The sequence below is a fragment of the Vanessa atalanta genome, chromosome 9 (assembly GCF_905147765.1).
Source record: "Vanessa atalanta chromosome 9, ilVanAtal1.2, whole genome shotgun sequence".
NCBI lineage: Eukaryota > Metazoa > Arthropoda > Insecta > Lepidoptera > Nymphalidae > Vanessa > Vanessa atalanta.
Genome location: NC_061879.1, coordinates 12872579 through 12897247, shown reverse-complemented (window position 1 = coordinate 12897247; position 24669 = coordinate 12872579).

Sequence of the window (24669 nt, the reverse complement as noted above, 5' to 3'; positions counted from 1 at the left end):
TCACTTTTCTTATTTTTATGGAAATGCTTACCATAGACATTGGCGCTGTCAGAAATGTATATCGTTCTTTACATCACCAATGTTCCGCCAACCTTGGGAGCTGAGATGTTACGTCCCTTGTGCCTGTATATGCACTGGCTATACTGCACTGCTGGCCTTGTGCCTGTATAACCCTTGAAACCGGAACACAACAATACTAAGTATTGCTTTATGCCAGTAGAATATGAGTACCCACCCAGACAAGCTTGCACAAATGCCTACCGATAAATGAATGTTTTCGAAATGAAAAGTATCACACTTATTAATAGTATTTTATGTAGTTATATATAAAATATTGTATATTTTTCCTCTAAACTACCAAATCCCCGTAAACCTTTTAGTAATTTGGCGATTTCTTGCCAGCATTACAATGGAACTTTCAGACTTACAATTTTAATTGCCACCGTGGTTTTTTTTGCGTGTTCTTTATTGTGGTGTGCCAGTCGTTTTTTGAAAGGGGTGTTATTGATCTTAAGTAATTATATTTCTTTATACAACAGTTTTGTCGCATTTTTGGTTGAGAGTCTTCAAAACAATTGCATCATCAGAATGAACAGGAAGTAGGAAGAAAGAATACGAGAGTATTTGAGGATTAAGTTATATCTATATCTATTTAAGTCGTTTATTATCATACAATCAATAGAGGGTAAATAAATTTAGATATATTTTTAAATTGAGACGAATGAGCACGACTGAAGACAATATGTAGGTATTATTTTATTACAATTAAAAAACAAAATCTCACTGAAATGTCTCATGTCGCATTCTGACTGAAGACATACTTCACTTGCGTCTACCAGTTCTACAGGAAAAAGTCAAACGATTCATTCTTATCTATTAAAAAATTATACTCACATTCAACGCACTACACATGAGTGACATCATATCTGTTATTTATTATTATTTTGATCTAAAAAATTCCCATCACAACAATAAAAGGTCCGTCGCGTCGGGCTGTCATTTCCGCGTCGGTGCGCGCGCGCAACTACAGACGCGATTTACAAAAAAAACACCGAGATAAAAATATGACGAGGGTAGTCAGATATTTTAATCAATCTCCATCGTTGTGTGATAATACTAATAATATTAAAATTGACTTGTCTCTTTATCCCATTGATTTAAATGTATGCCGGCGAATTATTTACTACCTACTAAAAATATCTTTAAAAAATATTTATTTGTAACGCTAATTGACTAATGATATCTTAATATATAAATAATTAAACTTAGTATTGTAATAGCATCGTGTGTTTCAAAAACTCAAACGCCTGAAAACTAGCCCATTATAAGAGGTGTCATGTCGCAAAAACATTTCTTGTTATGTAATACATACATTACTGCTATGTAATATTACTCGAAGAAGATAAGGACAAACATTACTAGTCATTAACCTGTAAATGAAGTATAGTTTAGGTGTTAAAAGCACTAGGCACCGATTCTACAAGCAGTACATTTTATTTGTATTTAGGCTTACGTGAGTTAAATTATAGCCACAATAGATTAGTATAACATCTTAATTCCATAAGAGTTGGTTTACATTGACGATACTTGTTTATTGTACTTCATAATAAATGCTTAATATTTCTAACATTGCCAATGTGATGGATGTGATGACCTTTAATAAACAGGTGACTTATTAATCTTTACACCTTCTTATTTTAAAACGTCTTCAGTTTTATGATATCCCACTGTCTCGATGTCCAACATGAATATGAACGAAGCCGCGGGCACTGCGTGTGGTATACATAATGTTAGAATAATATAATCTTACCTCCCACCTGAACCACTAACCTCAGGAGTAAAAATACCGCCTCGTTTGAACGAATGGCAGATCAAACGGTCAGAGAGTAAACACAGAGATCACTTCCTTTAATAATTTAATTACACCTGCTCCACCTAAACAACGGTTTCCGGACGCTTCGAGCGTGTATCACATTCACTCATAGAGGCAAATTGAAATGAATTATTTTATTCCAAAACATAACTTGTATTATAAGCGATCAACTCGCGTTGGCGAAGTGAAGTCATTAGATAAGTGCCAACATGTGTTGAATGATAAAATTAATCTGCCACATGTTTATCCACCATGCATTGCTTTGCAGGGCGGTGGTCGCTTGGTGGAATAAGCCTTCTCCTCAAAAGGACTAGAGAAGTATAGTCATGTTGTTACTATTACTACTAATATTTAATAATATATAGGTTACACTTTACTCCTAGTAAAATGCTTGTCCGTAAATATTTTAACCTTCGCAAAGTCTTCAATATTGCTGACGTTACGTGATTTGGGTCGGATTTGATCTAGTAGAAGAATCATACTAAAATGAGTAAGAATAAGCATTTTTTAGTAATGTATTAATTTTATATTATTTTATATTTAATGGAATTTTATAAACAGATAATAAAATAATATTTGTTTATTTCAAAATATATATGCCGACGTTGTTATATAAATTTATTTAGAAATATATGGTGTCTGGGATCTGGTTGCCTAAAATCAATAAAGTAAAATTATAAAATATCGTAAAGTGTTTAAAGGTAAAGGAAACGCCAATAAAAGTGAGTTTAATCGTTAGAGTCAAGCTAGGAATCAAACGAAACGAACATTGTATACAAGCGATTCATGTGTTTTTATATTAAAATAACATTTCGATGTTGTACGATTTCTTTCTGTTCGTATCGTAAATCTGTCAATACACATGAATTTCTGTGTAAAATGATGAATGTTTCCTCACATCAAAGAACACCGGACGCTGGATCGCTTTTATCGTAACAGGTCAAATATTGATCTGCCCTCGCGACCAAAACTGTATGTTTCAACGTTCTACTCATAGGACTATGATAACTAGGCGAGAGCTTACGTTAAATTACCATCCGCTCCTCTGCCCTTTGACTGATCGCCACTGAGTAGTTCATCCGAGAAATGTAAATCGGGTGCCATTAATAAATACAATTTAAAAAAATTATTAACACTCTAACTTTCGGAATCACTTCCAACAAACTTCGACTTAATTGTAACAATTGATCGAATATTATTTATAATTATTGGAAAAAAAACTACAGGTGTCATAGAACGGCAGCCTTGAACATAGTTGCTTTACTTTACTTGGTGGTAGGGCTTTGTCTCATCATATAACCTACCACCAAACAGCAGTACTGAGTATTTTTGTGTTCCGCTTTGAAGTGTGAGTGAGCCGGTTTACAGGCACGGGGCATATAACACCTTAGCTCCCAAAGTAGGTTTACATTAGCGATGTAAGAAACTGTTAATATTACGGCACCATTGTCTAGAGGCAATGGTGACCACTTACTATTAGGTGGTCCGTTTGCTCGTCCGCTTGCCTACATCATAAAAAAGTAACACAACTTTCGTTATAATATGTTATTTATTAAATAACACCATTGAAATAAATAAGCAACGTTTGAGGTGCATTCATGAACAAATGTATGGTAATAGACGTGTAATTTTTAATGTTCTAATAATAACAGATACACCACAAATACCAAGTACTAATACAGCTGACGCGCACGTATCGACGTTTCGTATAATATCAGTATAGACATCGGTGTCTTTGTCTATGAGTTCTTCACGATTATACCGCTGAACCGATTTCGATGAAACTCGGTATGCAGACAATTTGAGTCCCGTTGAAGAACATAGGCTACTTTTTAAATCATACCTCGAGAGGTAAATTTTGGGGGTGCCGGTTTGTGTGCTATAGATTTTATAAATTTCGCGCGAGTAAAGCCGCTAGTTCATCTAGTTTATACATGAACTTGTAAACACACAAACATAATATACAATACTAGCAATTTACTAGATTTTAAAGGATACTAGGTCTTATTCGCCAAGATATGAAACGTAAAAATATGTAGCTTGATATCATAATGTCAAAAGCTTATCTTTAAACGACATAGTACTGACCACTAGTTATATATTAAAGGAAGATTCAACATGCCTTCTTATATTATGTAACTTGTATAATTCATATAGAATCAATCTTTATGTGACGTGACATATACTTAATACGATTATTTATTTATTTTTATTTCCCTTTTACGATAGTCGATGTATTGCAGTGACGGTGACGTGGACATCCGGCTTATTGAGATAACTTGGCCCCAGTATCTTAGCTGGCAGTATCATTAAAGGTCTAGTGGAGGCGCGGCTTTGGACAGTCCATTTTACCTACATCGATATATATACACATAGATATATAACAGTAATTAACATTCAGACCTTATATCTATATGTGTTATAGCTGACACGAAAAACGTATTTTTGTTTTTAAGCCATTGCAACGCTTTGGGTAGAAATGAGTACATAATCTCCTATATACTGAAGTACTCTGAATATACTGAATATTTTATATTAAATAAAAGTTTATAATTCTTTTAATTTTTTTAAACATTGCTATTTTGTTTTACACAATGCATATTTAACTGTCTGTGACCATAAGACACTGCTCACAACACCTTTTCTGTGATTCTTTTGTTGGTTTAGGGAATGAAACATACTTAAACCGCTAAACTCATCAAATATTTTTGTTTCACCTTAGTCGTGTAAAAACTTCATTAAATATGTTAGGATCAAAAATGCAAATTAGGAAAACTATACTTACGATATTGCTTACAGTTTGACCATTGATGAGTCAGTCAAGACTTCCTTTAAAAACAAATATGGCACACGTAAGGCTTCTATACGAAGAAGCCACAATAGTTGCCATTATCATAATCGCAAGTTTGCTAAATGCTATTATAAATTTTTAATTCTAACTTTTATGGTTACACGTCTTAATGTCTTCAACGTGAACTTATTTATTTGTTTCCCATCAAAGGAAGCTAAATGATAGATGAGCAAACCTTTTTATAAAGAATGCGATTTCTTAAAAAGCAATGAACTACTAATATTTAGAACTACTAAACTTTATTTTCAATTAATTGTTTTTGAATTTGAATCTCTCAAATTCAAAAACTACCTCAACAAGCTATTCAAATTACCAGTTGGTAGTAAAATGACCAGTTGGTTGGTGCTACCAACGTGGAGATATTCCTCTTCCTCCTCTTCCTCGTGGAATTCCATAAATCTGATTAAATGAATCGTATGTAAATATATAACAGTCAGTTGCTGTAATTTCTAAATTACTAGCCGTACTTATTATGTTTGTAATGCCACGAATACAATAACTGTGGTACGGACTCGAATGTGTAACATCTCAGACCGCATCTCTACAACGCTTGGATCCCGAACTCATGATAAAAACGTTTAACGAATGCAAAAGTTTACGGCTAATATAACTCAATACATTTCGGTAAATCTTCCGAGAAAAGCAACAAACTCAGCAACCGGTGAATTATAAAGTGAAGCGAGTGCCAGTTTATAAGTTCGGGGCCACCGCAAATATGAAAATAAACAAACACTACCTAAATATCCCGATAGCACTTCAAAGTGGAGTGAGCCGACACGCAGCAAGCCATAGGCGCAAAGCGAAAAACGTACGTTAAAAAACCACTAAGAGCCAAGAAGGTCGACTAAATAGAATTTGCCCACTTTAACTGGAGATCTCAGATCCATCCATCCAAATCCGAAGCAAAGAACACTGAGTCGCAAGTATTTATAAATTATTTCGTGCTCGTCGATCAAGGTAAACCCTATAACGCAATTCACAAGTGACGGAGGAGAGACCTGGTCGTGAAGGACGATAAGCGTAACCGTTACCTATCTAAAAAAATATTACGTTGGGTGATTAATATGAATAAGCCATTTACAGAAAATTATTTTTATACTTAATTTATATAATAATTAAATTTAATTGTGACGCAAGATTTATATGGAGTGAAAGATTTTTGGGTCACCTCACCTACATGTGTATTGGAGCTATATTGTTTTCTGTATCCTTACTGTCAACAATATCTGTGTCTTTTTTTCGGACACGTTTTTCTTTCCATTTATAAACAAAACCTTAATTATTATTTACTTAGACATATAAAGACGTTTCAATTTTTAAGATGGATTACCATCTGATATAACTAAACCAAGAATTTTGGAAACTTTTACTTAACATCAAGTGATAAAAATTTACAATCTCCTTTTACAAAACAGCATAAAATATAAATTACTTATTTTAAAGTGTATAAATATATATTTGCTTATAACTTGAACCACACTTGACCGTAAAAACCAAAACATCATGTTTACACACAATATCGCTCATTGGGCCACACCGAGCAAATGTAGTAACAACAAATCTTGGCCACCAATCTTTGACTAATTGTCAAACGTTGGAAGAAACTAGCGCTTCTGAGTAATTTAATTTTTTCGAATAAAAATTCGGTGATTAGTTATATCGTGAAATATTTCATAGAGCGTTGTATGATATAATATGTTGTATAACAATAATTCAATTGCTTATAACTATTTTATTTGTAGATTAATTTACCAATCTTTTTTATAATTATTAATAGCAAAGAGTCAAAAACCCTGGTGATTTTAAACGGAATATACAAAGTGATTTTGTTATCCCAACCTGTTAATTTCCATAGTTGGTTAGTTGGCATATTGGATAAAATGTTTGACTGTTTAGGCCAGCTGAGTGGATTTGTTTAATAGAAAACACAGGCGCGCAAAGCACGTAAACAGCGGCTACATCAAAGCGACCAATAGATGCGCACGCGCCACCTCTTGGTGCTTTATTATTTTCACTTTTAGATATTAAATTTTGATCATATATGATTTAAAAAATATATTTAAAGGATAAGATAATTTGACACCAGTACATAAATACAATTTTGTAAAAAAAAATTGTAATTCTTAAAATCATAAATGAAGAAAAACTATTTTTTTTTTTAATGTGTAAAGTTCGGATTAACTTTATACCAAAAATTAAAAAAAAATTGTGTTTTTTTGGCCAACGATACCTTATGTTATGTATGTTGATAAATTTGAAATTGAAATATTGATCACAAAAGTTTAAAGACGCAAACTTTTATTCTGATTGAAAGTCTATTCAGACGATTTAAATCACTTTTGATTTACCCGTTAAACGATTCAAATTGACTCGAGTGAATGCAATATTTATTAGTTATATATTAATAAATAAACTAATACACATTTCAACATATTATTAAATTTGTCTATAAGTGCATCAATTTTGATAACTAAAGTTTATTAATTAAAAAAAAGGCTAATGGCGTTCATATCTTAAGTTAATCATACTTGTTCATATAAAAAGTCTCTCCAGGCAAAAATTACAGAAATTAAGGCTACACTATATATTTAACAGCGTCCAGCTATTTATCGTTATCGCATAAGTCCCAAAGTATTACTTATAAATTAATCAAAAAATATTTTTTAAACTTATTCGAAACGTTAATTAACGATCAAAACCATTCGTTTTCGCTCGACAGCGCATCGGATTGATCAAAACCTCTTTGATCTTTGGATCACGCGCTCCTCACTTATATTACCGGCGTTCGACTACATAAAACATATGATTGCTAAAGTTTATGTTCAAACTCAACCTAATAAATTCAAACATAAGGTCGAAAATCAATTATTACGTGTCGAATTTTACTACGTTCGTCATTACTAACGATGTAAAACTTTATTATCTCAAAGCAACACAAGCGCACATATTCATTCAAACTAATTTCATCCTTATCTATTTTAGAAATAGATACAAATTTTGCATAAAAAATATATTTTTTCTTAATCCTTTCTGTCCGTTTGAATGTTCGTGTGACCTGTCAAAACGGTGAGTGGTAGCAGGCGCGAGGCGTAAACATTTACACGCGGTCAGTGCGCAGGCGCAGTTAGCGGTACTGCGACTGCCTGACCTAAGAAACGAATGATTCAATTCTTATTCAGCAGTAAACGTTATTAAGATGTGTAACGGTACGATAAGAGTGGTCACTGTGTACGATCCGTCATTATCAGATCTAAATACTGGCTTGGTGGGTGGCACGGGGAGTACTATCTATTTGCTTATGGGCTAACTAGATATTATTTGCTCACATTCCTTATTTCAAATATAGGTATTTAAATTAAAATTCAAAAGTACTTGTAAGAACCTATTCATCATTGTGATTTAACGAAATACAATTATGTAGTTTGATGTGACGGTTAAGATGAAGGAAAGCAAAGTAACAGCGTGTAAATGTCCAACAGCTGGGCTAAGGCCACCTCTACTTTTGAGAAGGTTTGGAGCGTACTACTCCAATGCAGATTCGTGGATACACATATGGCTGAATTTTATTCAAATTAGACACATGCATGTTTTCCCAAGATTTATTCCTCCATCGTCGAGCAAGGGATGAATTATAAACACTAACTAATTACTTGGTATATATAGGATAAAACATCACTCTCGCTTGCTGGTATCAAAAATCAAAACGAATACCACTTTCTCGGAGATGTCAGAGGGCGAGGTCAGACTCGTACCAAGTAAGTTCACCACGATGTCGCTTCGTGACTACTCAATGGTTGTCTCAATCTACCACAAAACCACAACTACTAATAAGAAATACTTTTCTAACAACAACGACGAAGTAGTACGTATATAGGCCGGTAATTTAAAAAAAAAATTTTAGCTGACCCGAATCAAATTAACAGTACAAAATTTTTCTGATAATAAATTCGCATCTGACATATTCGATTACCTTATCTGATATGATTTGCACCATATTCGATAAAGGACTTCTAGCTTCAAGAAACACGAGTTTTATAAGAGACCAGTTTCAAAGTTAATGACTTCAACGTATTAAGTACGTGGCCATCGGCGGTGGTCTTCCGGTGTCGCCTTGCGCTGTACATCCTACTTAATACAATTAAACCAATTAGTTAAGAAGACTTTTGTGGCTATTCCACGGACGAGTTTAACAATGTTGTTGTACATTTTGACTCTGTCTGGTAAGTATTGTATGTAGCATGTCACCGTTTACTGAATGACAAATTATCTAAAATACTATTCAAAAAGGATCTTGCCAGATTAACTAAATACGTAGTTTAGCTAAATTTGAGTCGAATAAGAAGAATAGGAAAATAAATTAGACAAATGAGATATTTCACTCGCTTGTCTAAAATAACGCGTAAATTAAAGCAATGTAATACGTTATAAATATTAACTGATTAACATATATGTATCAGAAAAATCTCAGTTTAAAAAAATCTCAAAGTGATATATAGAATATTTCATTTGAATGTAATATATACCAAAAAAACAGGAACTATATTGACACTGATAATACTGCTATCATATTTAATATAATCTAAATAATTATACATATATCTAAATAATTTGTAGCATAAGAAGTATTTTTGTGTTGGTCAAAAATACAAAAGGAGTAGAATTTTGATTCAAGAATTCCATTTGCTTCCACGACATGGATCCAAAGACATAAAGACCTCCCTAAAAAAATATATATCCTTATTTACTTCTATAAAATGTGAACCAATATTATTCAGATGAACATATGATCTCTTCAGAAGGCGTTTAACAACAGATTCGATCCTACCACAGTTTAACTACTATATTTAAATACCGACAATTGTACATATATTAATGTAATAATATTAATGTTATCTAAACACGACAATTCAAATAATGACAAAAATGATGTAAAGTGAACACAAACATCCCGCATAATGTATCAAATTCTCACAATTACAAGAAAATGTTACCAAACTTGAATCAAACCCGCTTCCATTTGTCCCAATTCCATACAATTCGAAGCTTTGCGTCAGTAATTATAGATTTTATCGAGTAAGGGTGTAGATAGATGCGTTACTATTTTAGACCTAATATTTTTTTATTAATAAAAAATAAACCAGTAAGAAACAATAAAAAATTAACGGCATTGTATTGAATTAACTATTAGTGCGAAATTCGGGAAGTATTTTATACTTTAAACAAAAAGTTTTTATATATTTTAATTTTCTCTTAAAAGTGTTATCTTTAGACACTAACATTTATCAATGTCAAAGTTGCTCTGTCTGCTTGTTTGTCATTGCAATTAACGGATCGAAACGATATCAACTAAATTTAACATTGAATTTGAATTTTGGTAATAAAACAATACCGATAATTATGCTTATTGAAATCATAATATGGACGAGGCTTTATAATAATAGTGTTGATAATAGACAATGTTTCCAGATTCCCGTAAAGCGATAGAATGCGGGAGACGAGGGAGGGAACGAGAGGGGGAGGACGGACACTATAAATACAAATTATTCCATTACACTCATAAACGCCCGCACCCTCCATGATTGTACATGTCTTGGCTAATTGTTTTCCTATAAATATTATAATTGAAAGGGATGTATATTGAACATTAACATCTTCAATATACATTCCATACTGTAATCATTGATGAAAAAAACCTTTTTCTTGTCAGGGTTTAAGCCGTGGTTTGATCTTAGAACTTATTTTATCGCTTCGCTCCGGAGCTAGTAAATGGATACAGACGGTAGAATTGCATTCAACACTTTCATAATGTTTTCCTTCACCGCCAAGCTGGACATTAATTAGTAAAATAAATTAAGACAACGATAAAAGTGGCGCTCGCTGCACTTATTTAATTCATAGAGCTCAACAAATTGTTAATTCTTTATATTTTAGTACAAATGAACTCATTCCAAATATAAATACATACAGAGTAATATTGAATGAATAAAAACTTTTGCTATGCGAAGACATACGGGCATATTGGTGGGCAATCTGCCGACATTCACAATGCACTATTGTGTCTCAATTGACTAACTGACAATATCAACTTCATCCTAATTGCATTAAGGATCTACGACCATTCATCCGCGATGAGAAACCGCTCTCAATGTTACTGAACTCTTCATCATAAGTTTAACATATTATAAGTTATATTGATGACCGAATTAAAGTAATCGTGAAAGGTATACTTAAAATATCTAATATTTTCACATTAAAAATAAAAACAAAATAACATATAAGCTGATATACACGGGTAGTAGGTATATCATTAGTTTTATTTAAAAATAACTACTTGAGAAGTTAAAGAGTTGAAGAATATCACAAGGCGTACGGTTTGTTTTTATTGCACTGATAGGCAGGCGTGTCATTAGACATAGGCGCCGTAAAAAAATACAACCACACCAAAATGTAACCGGTACAAGGTATGGCCAATGCGCCACCAACCTTGTGCACTGAGATACAACAATACTAAGTATTATTACTTGTACTTACCCAGATGGACATGCACAAAGCCCTACCACTAAGCAAATTACATACAATATAATTTCAAATTAGCTGGAATGTTCTTATTATCATCCAACATTACGATAACCTTGCAATCACGAGCTAATAAAGATTCAAAGAATCTGATTAATTCCTTATTTTACAAAAAAATATTAAATAAAAACTATACGGTACTACGCAAAAAAGCTGGTGATATCGAGGTCGATGACATGTTTTGGATGAAGGGTATATCCAGCAGTGGACAAACGCAAGCTGATGATGACGATAAAGTAGACATGATTAATCTAGTTCTATAAAACCCTCAATTTGGCTCTCATTTAACTTTAATCCAATAATATCAATGAAAAAACTTTCGAAACAACAACAAATACAAACTTTAATCGTCAATGTTTTCTAATCAAAATAAATCTCCTCGATCAATTTTAAGTTTTAATGTTGATTTATATAATCTGTAATGTGGTTTAAATTGATTGTTATTAATTGACGTCCCATAGATCAGACGATATGAGCTATATACGTGAAACGAACGACCTTTTGAACTTGGAAGGGTTATATTATGTTTGGTCCAAGTTTCAAGCAGCAGCATATGAATCACAGTGTTGAGTATTGTGACTCCACTAATCTGCTTATCATTATTTTTAAAATCAAATCTATATATAATCTAATTTATTATTATTCTACCGCCAAAAAGTGTGATCCAATATAAGATGAGTGTGCCAGGCACATGTACAAGGCCCTTGGATCATTGAACTCGTAGTTGGCTGTGTTGAAAGCAAGCACTTACTACGGGTTACCTTTATGCTTCTCTGCCTTGCTCTACTGTACATAATATGACATTATACACTAACTATCAAATCACATTAAAGAATAAAACCAAGCAAAAAGTACCATATTCAGAAAATATTATCTTGATATAACCATATTTTTTATTATTATTTAGGACATAATGGAACGTCAAAATAATATGTAACAACTCCGTATTAATATTAATAATCTGCCGTAATAAATCTGGGACATATTTTGCTTTATTAAAATTAAACGTATTACGTAAATAACATACATATCAAGATATTTTATCGTACGCAGTAAATTATTACTAAACGCTGCTTTTTAATTAAGGATTGATTCATAAACATGACAAAATAACCTTTAAATTAATAACCAAGTTATTTGTCTTCTTCTTCCAATGAAATTCTTCGTTGGACCATACAGCTACAGCATAAAGGGTAGCGTCTATTAAGCTGGGTTAAACTAATCCGTTCCGGTGTAATGTCCAGCTCAAAGCGTGAAGGAAAGAATGGAATTTAGCTGTGAAAAACTTTCAAATAACAAGAGCCCAGATGGCCCAGTGTCTAGGAAATCTAAACTTCTTCACTGAATATATTTATCCACTCTATTATAGGGCTTGCGAGTACATGAGTACCTCCTCATCACATATTTCATTGATAAACAATATTATTGAGTATTAATGTATTCCGGCTTGAAAGGTGGGTGAGCCAATACAACTACAGGCTCAAGGGACGTGACATGTTAGTTATCTAGGTTGGCTCATTGGCGGTGAAAAAGAAGCTTCAAGGCCAAGCACCACTAAATTTGCATGTGCTTAATTGGTATTTATAATTAATCTAATGCTCAGAGTTGAAGAGATACATCGAACATCTATATGGTTCTCCACCATATCGCATTGAAGCAGCGTGATGGATTAAAGTCCAAATCTTGTCCTCCAGAGGTCCGAGGAGGTTAACCGAACGTTCGTCCATTACTTTAGTTCTTTATATTAACAACAAATGTTATAAAAATTCCCACTAAAAAGTTAACACTGTAAAAAAAAAACAAAATATTGTTTTTGACCCAACTTTTCAATTTGAATAATTAAGGAAAATAATGTTTTAATCTCGAACTTGTTTAATATAATATATCAGTAACCTAAATTGCCAAACTTTCAAATTCACTCCGTAGTACATTTAATTTTGACACAGATTATGTATAGGGGCAATTAAAAAAAAAAAAATTATTGGTACTTGATTTCGTAAATAAACGAAGAAATATATCAATTAATTGAAAAGATAATCATTATACTAGTAGTAATTTTATTATATTTATTAAACAAAGGCTAAGTTAAAGTATTATTAGAATTTTTATAAATTGCAGCAATTTTTATTAAAATTAAATGTAATATTGAAAAAAAAGGACTCGTCGCGACTCGTCAAATAAATAAACATCCTATTCTTAAAGTTGACTGAAAACATAGCAAAGTTTTGAATGATAAACTTCTTTAATATATAGAAGGACATTAACCTATAACTCATTAGGTGATAGGGCTTTGCAAGTCATTTTGGGTTTGTACCACCAACTTATCATATATACTACCAAACAGCGATACTTAGTATTTTTGGGTTCCTGTTTGAGGTGTGAGTGAGCCAGTGTATCTACAGGCATAAGAGATACAACATCGCGGTTCCCAAGGCTTACGCATTGCTCTTGTAAGGAATGATTAATGTCAATGGACGTTGGTGACCACTTACCATTGAGTGACGCATTTCGCCATCCAAGTAACTACTTTATAGATAAAAAAATTGCCATATTAAATTACCAAAACTTCAAAATAGTAGGTATATATTTGTATTTATTTTGGTGTTTGTGCAATAAACATTTATATCTTATCTCCACATCAAACAGCTTTCGCTTAATCAAATTTAAAATTTAAGTATCACAGTAATTATTTAAAAAAAAAACATTGACGTAGATTATTAAGATATGATAAAGAGTAATGTTTTGTCTTATCAAAGTCCAAAGCTAGCATTAGTCAGCAATTACTAATTAGGAAGAGGATTAAACATTTTTAGGAATTTTAAACATCAGTAAAAACTAATAAATTGTCGATGTCTAAATCTCATTATCTCTCGATACGCCAGAAGGCAATGCACGAGCAGACACTCTATAGTAATAATGAGTAAGTCACCAAACAAGACTAAGAACTCAATAGTGATAATTATACAAACAAAAATTTTTCTATCACTTTTTTCCTTGAATAGCTCACGTTCTTGTTATTTATTACAATTTAAATGAACCATTAACACTAAACTACGTAAAACATTAACGATATCTACCATAGGATATTTCTTCGACATTACTTATTTGGTGGTAGGGCTTTGTGCGAGCTCACCTGGGTGTGCAGACAGCAGCAATACTCATTATTGCAGCGTTCCAGTATAAAGAGTGAGTGAGCCAGTGTAACTACAGGTACAAGAGAGATATCATCGTAGTTCGGAAGGTGATTGTTTTATATTTCTTCCAGCGACGATGTCTATGGCAGGTGATAACTTGCCATAAGGCCCATTTATTAAAGTCAATGTTGCGTATCACTTTCTAACAGAATAGTACTATACTGTATTGTACTGTAGGTAAAATATTCTACGCATTATTATTCTATACAAGTTAAAGATAGAAAGGAAGTCATGGAAACAGTTGTTTAGTTAATGATTTAGTTTGTAGTGCGGGGGAATGACCAATGTGCGGTTACTAATGTAGTTAGAGCAACCGGCGTGGACAAGTTATAATAACGCTTATGATGCAGCATGCGGGTGCTGCCCGGACCAGGGCTACCCAACCTTTGAAAAACCAAATTTCAATGATTTCTACGTATACTTCAATAATAATACATAATAGTCCTAATTATTATATAAAACACAAACACATTCATTGAAAAAAATAAATAACTGAAATGTAAATAATTAAAAAATAATATTATTTGTAACAGGTAGGCAGGCTCACAAATTTTCCACCGTATAGTATCTCCTTATTCTGTCATACACTGCTATCCCTAGAAAATAAAATATGTCCCTTGTACTTAATAAGTAAGTTACACTGATGTCCCTGGTGCCTGTAAAATTCCATTCATTCACCAAGTTATGTGAGATTTTGCTTAAACTAACGATTATAAATCATTTTGTTCTGAATAAAATTTATCTAAATTCAACACAAATTTAACAAAAACAATAAAATAAACCAATTATTTTTAATTTACTCCTTACCCTCCAAATTAAAACAGAGATAACAAATAAAATTAAGTCTTAATCTTTTGAAATTTTCAAAAAATTATAGGTATTGTTTCAAATATATTAAACTCTTTTAATCAAATGGAACATAAAGCATACACCGTTACTCATTTTAATGATAAAGTTAAGTATAAAATTAAATTTAAATTCGAAGTCAACAAGCCCTGGAAACAAGAATCCTGTTGCGCCAGCAGAGGGTGAGTTGGTGCGAACTAATCGCTCTGAGTGCTGTTTAAAATCACCCAATTATGAATATTGACCGACAAGTTGCACGTCACTGTCCGACGCACATATATTAGGCCGACGCTAGTGTGAAGTGCTTTGTGAGGAGGGGTGAATGTCCGGTTTTAATTAACTGTTAAAATTTTGTTAATTAATTATTGATTACTCTTCTGTCAAGTAAAACGTGGACAAATATACCAAACACAAAAGATTTCTAGTATAACAATAAAGCTGTCACGAAATAAAGTCGAAATTGTAACACCTGAAAATCTTTTGATCCATTGAGCGTGAAGCCCAAAATACTCTTCTACTCTTCTATTTCTTTAGAATTCTATAAGAACAGTTATCTTCTCAGTCACCATGGCGATACAAGGAGTCATAAAAATTCGCGTCAAATATTTAAACTCGGTAAAAATGAAAAAGATACTCCAACAATCATCTGACCTCAATACGAATGATGTAAATTGAAGTCTTGAATAGTAAATTGCTGTCCCTTATTGTGTGTAACAATCAGTCCGGCTAGAGGTCCAATTAGGGGAGTTAACCTCGGCGCAGGGGTCACAATCTAATTTAATAACAACGATGATGAGATGAAGCTGCCCACACGTCTAGGATGTTCGTATTACAAAGAGGTATCTACTATTCCATTAGGTTCGAAAACTTTTACGAAACAAATGGATAATATTTTTGTTACATACAGTTTAGAAACTTTGTTCGACGTATTGAATATTATTTTAATAAAAATGTAAAACAATATATTATGACATAACAACGACTTTTTCAGTTTGAATTAAAATGATTTCGATACTTATAATTTGCTTTTCATGTATTTTTTTTATAGTTGTAATGGAATAGGCGTTTGTCTTACATCTCACCTGATGGAAAGCGTAGATGAAGACGAAGGTGGTACACGCCCGTCCAAAATGTATGCTTTGATTTTCATGTATGTTTCAAATATACATTATTACCATCTTGTAATAGGAGGAATGTCTGCTTGCAAATCTTAACTCAACCAAATAAAATATTTTAAAAAGATTTACTAAACATAAATATAATACATTTTTATAATAAACTTCACAATTATATAAAACAAAATGTTGCTATTTTTTTTTACAATTGAATCTAATTTCATATACATTGATTAATAGTTCTCTAATTTATTCTTTCTTTTTTGAGTTTATTTTTGTTTTGTTCGTACATATTTTTATATTAGGTATTGGATATTTTTTAAAGTCTCTTAACCTCTCTGGAATGCTCTTCCCATAAATACATTTTTATCCGTGCTACATTCAAAACAAAAAAATAAAAATTTAAGCTACTTCCTCTATATCTGACAAATTCATTATTGTCAGCACCTACACCACGTGTAAATCAACATCTAATTATATTGTTATCTGCGTCATTTAAATAATCTATGTTAAACGATTCTTAATTATCTGTATAAAGTTAGAAACTTCTCTCGGTAAGGTGTCAACGATTTCATTCCGTTGCTATCATTTGACCGGATCTCATAACCTATCTTTAATTAAAAGAATTCTGTTTGTTAAGTTTTTAATATACCAATTTATATGCCTAGAGATAAAACAATTAAAATCTTTACATAAATAAACCTACAAAGAGATTATGTTTGAAAGAGTTTAGTATCGATGTAATGTCTATAAGTCAAAGTCAAAAATCTTTATTCAATATAGAAGTGTTTGCACTTGCTTATTGATTGTCAAAAATCTACCACCGGTTCGGAATTTAGCACCTCGGACCTGAGAAGAACCGGCGAAAGAAACTCAGCGGGATATGTTTAGGAACACAATATTAGGATATTTGATTTAATATCCATTAAAATGCCTTTATTTTTGAATCTAAATCGAAATAAACCGAATGGAATATACATCAATTCATCTGTAATATACATCTTAGCTTTCAAACACGGCGCATGCGCACACGCGCCCGTAAAAACTCCCCAACATTACCTGGCCACTAACAAATTGCATCATTACCGACAAATCGCTAATAAAATATCGTATTTCCGAACAATTGTTCTCGTTCCAAATATTTTAAAACACGAAACTGGATACGGGACAAACTATACTATAATTACAGCAAACAATGTCATTTTATCTGATTCGAACAAACGTAAGTCTAGCGGAAGATTTGGAGCTATTTCACGATCTTTGTGATTGTGCAATCGATACGACGATAGAAAAATCAAAAACATTACTCATGCGTCATTTGCGTACTGTTCGTGAGTTCACTTCGAGTGTGTATTTTGGTTCATTTGTTTGTTATAACTCATGCTTGGCAATTTATAGAAATAATATTCTCATATATCCTCATTCGTTATAATTATCATATGTGATGATTTTATTCTGACTGGCGATGATAATGAATGACCCTAGTTACTAATTATCCTGCAGCTTAACGTGAATATTCTATGTCGATGAGTTCTAGTTCAAATGACGAGTGAGCCAGTGTCGACGAAGGCAATACCTATGGTATACATACCGCTACCACAAGTGATTCATTTGCTTATCTAGCTGTAACTAAAAAACATAAAATAAGTCGTAAAAAAGACGGCGTTACAAAATAAAGATAATTTTTAATATTAGTTATACGTATACAATAATTTAGTTAGTAGTTAGTATGTTGCAGAATGCTCTTGGCTTCGTAAAATTAAAATATTTTACTTGTTACAAGTTACCCGTTGCCACAGAGACATATTTTGAATGATTCTATTTTATCCTCAATACGTCATCGTATAATAATGATAGTATTGTTTCATGTTAATTGTGTAACATTACTGTATTTATTTCATTTAACTTTTAAGGGTTTTAAGTAATTACAAAAAAATACAATATATAAGAAATAATAACTCTAAATCTATTTTTTTTTAATAATAAAAGAAAGTGTCACAGATATGAGATAGACTAATAATTACAAGATAAAATATCCCGCTTAAGCTTTTAAACAAACAGAACAAAGGTTTTGATAAAGCATTAGATAATATTTTTACCAAATTATTTTGAACAAAGTCAACCGATCGATAAACGTTAGCGGCGATCTCTTTGATCTCGATTGTTCGAGCTTTGATGTAGCCGACTGGTTCTCGTTAGCGAAACTAAACTGAACACACGTTCCGATGAAACGCTGAAAGCGATTTTCAGGGGAAAATCTAAAATAGGTTGCTGAATGTAGGTGAGTGCCTGGACTCGGAGATCAAATTGTGCCGTTGAATTGTCCTTGGATACGTATTATTTTATTGTTATCAAAAATCTAAATGAAATCTTAAGTTACTTGATCGCTTTCTGTCTAAGTGAAATTGAGAATTTTCGAAAAAATAATGACATTGATTGTCGCATTAATATATGGTTATTCTATTTAAATAGTAACGCTTTGAAAACTTTTTATAACGATATGACGAGACGCCGTTTCGGATTCATATTACAATATGATCATGAGTTCAAATCCAGGCAAGCACGACTGTTTTTATTTTGTGCTGTCGTCTCGCGCTCGACGCCGAAAGACGATATCATGATCGCGTGTGTCATCTGTAGTAGAATTAAATTTTGTTTCATATCCGTTGATACATTAATCCGGAACCGAGCAGCGTGAGGAAATAATATCCAATTCTCCTATCAAAGAGGAAACCCGAGCCCAATAATGGAACATGACTTCTTTAAATGGACTAATGCAACACGTATGCAAGTAATGCAAATCAATGTATACACAAAGCCGTTATGGCCCAGTGGTTCGAACGTATGCATCTTACCGATGATTTCGGGTTCAATACCAGGCAAGAACCACTATATTTTCATGTGGTTAATTTGTGTTTATAATTCATCTCGCGCTCGGTCTGTCTAATTTCAAGGAAATTCTGCCAGATGCGTAACCACCAAACTGCATTGGAGCAGTGTGGTGGAATAACCACCTTCTCCTCAAACGGAAAGAAGGCCTTAGCCTAGCAGTGGATAATTTACAGGCTGTTAATGTGTATACAGAAAGGCCAGTAACGAATTGACAATCATATACTAGTGCAGTTACGTTTCACCAAGGATCGACGTTTGCTCAATCCTCTATATATTTATAGATATTGTTTGTTTAGAATTACTGGTATTTTATAACGAAGACCTCTTGTATAACGAATGTAAACATTTTTAAAACAGTAAGATAGTTCTAAGAAGCAAGCGCAGCCGCTAAAGATTTGTACAAAAACATCAGAGAGAGTTTGAGTTCATAACGCTATGAAAATGTTTACAAAACATCTCTACACGTCTGATTCTGTGTTCACAGCTACATTACTTTAATTAATAGACAGGACGTACAAACAAGTCCGTCCTCGTGTACACTAGCTATAAAATACTTCCTACGAACGACTTCGGTAAACCTTCATCGGTTTTCAAATATTTTTGTCGTATTATAATTTTATCACAACAATAAAATCGTCGGAGCAAATAAGCATTACTTATCATTTCATCTATTTGTAGTGACAGTTTTTGAATAGTGAATACATCCGCAAACTAAATTTCTGTACTACAAATTCCTTGTGAATGGAAGTCTTACCGTAATAACTATGACTATAGTCATTTCGAAATCCTATTCAAAGTTAGAAAAACATCCGTTTCAAAGGGTAAAATTATAGAAAACATCAATGTGTGCAAATAAACGTATATAATATTAAATAAACTAAATGTGTACAAACAAAACTCGCCCTTTGTGTATTATGTTGAATATAAATATTTCGTATCGTGACCGTTTTGCGAAGATATAATCTCTTTTTTGCCAGATTAGCCACAATGTCCGAAAGGATTAATTCGGAATTTTCTGTGGACATGTTCATTCATTGCTTAGAGTCGTGTGTGCAAAAAATATCATTTGTATTCGAACACATTATGACAGTTTACTTTGATATTAAAACGGTACGAGACAGTGACTTCCTATTAATATACTAGCTGTCTGCCTCGACTTTGTACTAGTACACTACATACAAGTATACTTCTATAATATCTTCTCCTTTGCGTTGAAATTCCTGATGCGCTTTATTAGCGAATGTTTACGATACAAAATAGTGCTATGCTCAAAAATTTTAAACTCAATAGCTTTAGCTGTGCGTAAAAGTAAGTCGTTTTTATTAGTTGATAACTTCGATCTTCTAGCAACATGACATTAGACTTTACACAGCCCTCCTCTGCATTCGTCCAGCTTTCGATTTGTCTCATTCGCTGTCACAGCTGATATATATTTATCGTATGTTTTTATACAAAGAATATTATTGTGTTAACCCTTTTTTACTCATCTATAAACACGAACATTTATGTATAAGCTATACAATATTATTGTATGTAATTCTATATTTTTTAATAATTTTTTTATGATATGGTATTTATATAGTAGGCGGTTGGGGAAATGAGTTATGGTAAGTCCATCACCACCGCCCTTAGACATTGGCACTGTGAGAAATATTATTGCATTTCCATTCCTTGTAAATGTGCAAGACAAAGTCCAACCACAAAGTATAAGATAATAAAATAATTAAGCGGATTATATATAAACGAATATGTTGACAATAACATAGTATATTTCATCGAATTCCACAAAGATCTGACGCCTGGATATTCCTGGAGAGCATACCGAAGTAAAAGAAAGATCAGTCCCACAAAAACAGAGACAAATCCAAATTTAGGAGCCGTTCCCAATCAAAGATGCGCCGTATTTAACCGGAGATTAGCATCGCGTCTGTAGGAAATCGTCAGCACAGTACGCGCCTCGTAAAACAGTGAAACGGGTTAATCCAACCGTAATCCCCTAACATATGTATTTGTCGTTGCGTTTTGACATAGATTTACAATTATTTACAAGAAGTGCTCGCCAAACGCCGCTTGTGTCTGCTCACGGTAATCCGCGGATTAGTCGAGCCCTTGTTTATGGTTTGCCGTTACCGCCTAATTGTCTGTGGTCGGGAAAAAGCGCGGGAGAGTCGATACAAAATGGTCGCCTGATTTATAGCGAGGTGCGTTCAACGCAACTTTTCACAATATTTCTAGAACGCAAGATGTTTTGTGTCGAATGAGAGATGGCTGGGTTTATAGGGATTACACGGGTGTCGAGTTTCCGTGGACATGTTTTTGTTGGCGACGTCGCAACGTTTAATTTTCGTCGTTTGCCAAATCACTCGGCTAACGATCACCAGATTGTATCAATATTTGCTCAACTATTTAACGACAATTATATTTAAGTTGTTGAAACGAGAAATAAAATGTTAGTCGAAACAAAATTGGTCAGCTACAACATTAATTATGATTATTAAAATATCACCGAAAGTAAATCAGAGTGAATGCCCTCGCCTTTAATTTCAATTTGATGACTCAATACATACATAAACAAGATTATATTTTTAATTACTTTCGGACCATAATTCGGTCGTTTTGATTGTATTTACTTGTTTAGTACATTATAACCAAATTTACAAATAAATGAGAAGCCTTAACTGTATGAATCATGGAACATACTTATTAGATTACATTTTATGCAACATCGAAATAATGACATTTAAAGTTTACGGTTGTTATTATACTAAATATTATTTAATATATCTATTATGTATATAATATAATCTTTATTTACATAAGATTTTTTTCATATTTCATATCATTAATTCCCTAAATTAATTAAAAATAATTATATAAATCATGACCGCGTGAAATGGTGGCATGAATGTTAACACCATTTCCTCGTTAAATCGCAATTCCGATAAGAGCCGAGATGGCCCAGTGGTTAGAACGCGTGTACTTTACCGATGATTTCGGGTTCAAACCCAGGCAGGCACCACTGAAATTTCATGTGCTTAATTTGTGTTTATAATTCATCTCGTGCTCGGCGGTGAAGGAAAACATCGTGAGGAAACCTGCATGTGTCTAATTTCAACGAAATTCTGCCACATGTGTATTCCGCCAACCCGCATTGGAGCAGCGTGGTGGAATATGCTCCAAACCTTCTCCTCAAAGGGAGAGGAGGCTTTTATCCCAGCAGTGGGACATTTACGGGCTGCTAATGATTCGGGCAAAAAATGAACCAGCTCTCCTATCACACTCAATTTAATATCTATCTATTTTTTTTTTTAATAGCTTGTGCATATATTTGACCCCGTTTGATTGCAGAGGCTGCAAATGTTGCAGATCCAAATCCGACCAGATATTCGTATACCTAATTTGTGTTTATAATACATCTCCTATTCAGTTGTAGAGGAAAATATTGTGAAGAAACTTGCCACTCAAAAGGTGAACTAAACTCGAATTAAAAGTTAACACACGTGTATCCATTAATTACTTTATTTCCGTTTATCTATCTATTATTTAGTAAAAACTTTTTTTTGACTAGAGGAGTTTTGTAGCGTATTAACATTACTCACAATCAGACTTAGTTTAGCTAGCGACATCTAGGGTTTTTTACGAGAAAGATTAAACATGAACATGTTTTAATTCATATACAAAAATTTAATACATCTTGAGGTAATAAAAATATGTTTACTATATTATCTCTTGTAGTTTTTTCATTATAAAGCCGCTGGAAAGCCGTTTGTAGGTTCGTTTTATTTTCTCATACGATGTCTATAAAATTCAAACTAGCAATCTTAATTAATCACCCATCGGGTAAAAGCGCCGCTATTTCATACCAATGATAAATAAAGGAATCTGCTAATATTGGAAAAGACTCCTCAATAAAGCTGCGATCACACTAAATTTTAAAAAAATATATGTTTTGATATAAACTGGTTGAAAACATTTCGTGGATATTCGTTTCATATAAAATCTAGTAATTTAGACTTCTTATTATAGTTTTAAATTTATAAATTTAAATTATTTTTTAGAAAATAATGACGATAATACTAAAAGCACATAGTTAGTATTTGTGAATTTTCATAGATTGAATACAAATTTCGTGTAAAATAAATACTAAAAAAGCCTCTTTGAATTAGCCATGAACAAAGTTGATTTTCGAATCATATGTTTCAAAACGGTTATAACGTTTTTTATTTTGCCTTTCCAATCTCCATAGACGTGTTTACCGCCTTACCTTACGTGTATATTTCCATTATTTCGAGCTTGATAGTTTCATGTGTCTGTTTTACACGTAGGTATCTTCATGATTACAATTTTAATTTTAACATAACAATTAAAGAAACAATAATGATTTTGCGGGGCAATGTAAGTCCGTCTTAAGTTAGAAAGATAAACTATTGATGGTTTTAAATGAAGATATTAAAGCGATTCGCCACACAATTTCTCGGAATGTGTTACGAACGTCATTAATAGTCAATCAAATAGTAATCGTAGCCATGATCCGTTGATTAAGATGTTTTGAACATATTTTGATTGGATGTATCCTAAACGACTCTTCGGAAGCATTTTGAAGTTAATTAACTTATTGTTAAATTGATTGGGTGAAAAAAGACTTGTAGAAATTTGTATTTATGTGTTATCTTAAAAGTAATATAATTATTTTTAGTGGCCAGTTTTATCATAACGGTTTAATTTAAGTTTTTAATATAAACTTATTATTTTAATTATTTAAGATTATATTTAACTATTATTTTTCCTAATTCATAAATCAAACATATATCATTACTATTAAAATAATATATGTATGATTTATGAATTATATATAATGTATTTAACTTTTTAAATACTTAAAAAATATTCATTTAAAGCAAGCTATCTCGCATAATCATTATGCGAGATAGCTTGCTTATAATTTATTATCATTGTTTTAAGAACTTTACTTGTTTTATATACACATATGTATATGTAATTAGATACGTTTTAATTTCATTCTTAATAGTTATCTTTATTACAAAATACTTGAAACAAAGTCGTTGGATTTATTTACAAATTAAAATTAAAAATAATCAGGACTCTGCGAATGATACCACTTATATTTTTACATTTTCGAATTGTTTTTTTTTTTTTATCAATTAAGAGATTATATACTAACTTTTTGATCGTTACATTTTTAGTCGTTTTTTTTTGTAAAGTCTGTCCATCTTTATGATTCTTGTTACATTTGCATTTTTTAATCAATTAACTATCCTACTTAACACAATAGTGGTAAATTAAAAAAGCGCGCTACGCGAA